Here is a 1830-nt window from a genome sequence, read left to right on the forward strand (position 1 = left end):
CCCAGAGTGTAGCTGGGCCAAAAAAAAAAAAAAAAAAAAAAAAAATTCCTTTCGTGCTTCTCCATCTCCTGCTGTGGGAAGGCCAGCAGTGCCCGTTGGTTCTTGCTGCTCTGCCCACCTGGAGGGGCTGCTCAGGTGTAGCAAGTGCTATGGGGTGGCCCCCCTTCCGGGGGGAAGGTGGGGAATAACAGTTAGCAATAAAAACAGAACATTGCAGGGTGGGGGGGTTGTCTTGGGAAACTAAAGAAATGATGTGTCAAAACAGACAAAAAGCTGAGAAATTAATAGCTATTCATCAAGCAGCCCGTCAGTCCGGAATACAGTTGTGCTTTCCCGATTTTGCGTGTTGCTGCTCTTCAGTTGCCCTGTTACAGAAAGGTCGATGCCAGCTGCTACAAGCGCTAAGGAAGGAAGAGTGGAATAGCAGCCATTAGTAAATTCCTCTCATGTTTCTGCACTTCTGCGTTTAGTAACCCACCCCCAGTTTAGCTATACAAATAAGATCGGTCTCCATGAGAGCTGGACGGTGTCCTCTTCGGCCTCCTGGGCGGAGCCTTTGGCATGGGAGCTGCGGCCATTGGCCCTGCATCCCGCACTCTCCCTGCGGGAGCGGAGCAGAAGTGGTAAAGCTGATGAAGAAAATCTCTTGGTGAGAGACGCTGTTGCTTCTGGAGTAAAGCTAATGTTCATGCTTCTCCTTGAACCTGAGGACACCCTGCTGTCCTGCTCTTGAAGTTGCAGGAACCGATTTTGCTTAAAGAACGCAAGTCTTCCCTCCTTGGTCTGCTCTGAGGGTGCAGAGCAGGGAGGATTGCAAACACAGAAGGGCAGAATTTTGTGTTCTGCTGCAAAGCTGCAAGGGCAGTTGGCAGCAGCAAGCCTCAGCCTTTGATTTGTGCGCTGGAAATGGTTGAAAAATCTGAAATGATTTTTTTTTTTAGACCCAGGGCTTGCATTGTGTTTCCCTCCCCTTCCACCCAAGGCAGAATGGAAGGGAGTGGGGCTTCCCCGTCCTCCCTGTGAGGCCTCCCCAGGCAGCAGCATCATCTGGCTTGGATGGGGCTGGGGCAGAGGGGGATTCCCGGGCTGATGGCTTCCCTCAGGAAAGCTGCCATAGCTGAAATCTTGTGCTTTAGCTGCCTATACCCTTGCCAGATCCATTTAGTGCAGAATTCATTTTGCTCACGGGGGTGCACAAAGGGGTTTTATGAATGCAAAATTATGCAAACAAAGGTTTGATTCTTTTTGTGTGTTCCAGGATGGAAACATTAATGGAAGAGCCAGGGAACTTTGAAGCCAAGTACAAATGCTGTCATCTCACATGAAATGGTAGAGTTTTCGATTTTTGGTGAGGTAAGGAAGGGGGTCAGCAACATCGCCACCATGGACTTCCGGAGGGCAGACTTTGACCTGCTCAGAACGATGGTTGGGAGAGTCCCCTGGGAGACAGTCCTGAAGGGCAAAGGGGTCCAGGAAGGCTGGGTATTTTTCAAGGAAGAAGTCTTAAAGGCACAGGAGCAGGCTGTCCCCATGTGCCGTAAGACAAATTGGCGGGGAAGACGACCAGCCTGGCTGGACAGAGGTCTACTACTGCGACTCAGGAATAAAAGGAGAGCTTACCAGCTCTGGAAGAAGGGGCAGGTAACCCAAGAAGAGTACAGGGATCTTCTCAGGTCATGCAGAGAGGAAATTAGAAAGGCAAAAGCCCAGCTGGAACTTAACCTGGCCACTGTTGTAAGGGATAATAAGAAAAGTTTTTATAAATACATTAACAGCAGAAAGAGAACCAGGGAGAACCTCCATCCTCTAGTGGATGCAAGGGGGAACATT

The sequence above is a fragment of the Egretta garzetta genome, unplaced genomic scaffold (genome assembly GCF_000687185.1).
Source record: "Egretta garzetta isolate BGI_Z169 unplaced genomic scaffold, ASM68718v1 scaffold504, whole genome shotgun sequence".
In the NCBI taxonomy this organism is placed as follows: Eukaryota; Metazoa; Chordata; class Aves; order Pelecaniformes; family Ardeidae; genus Egretta; species Egretta garzetta.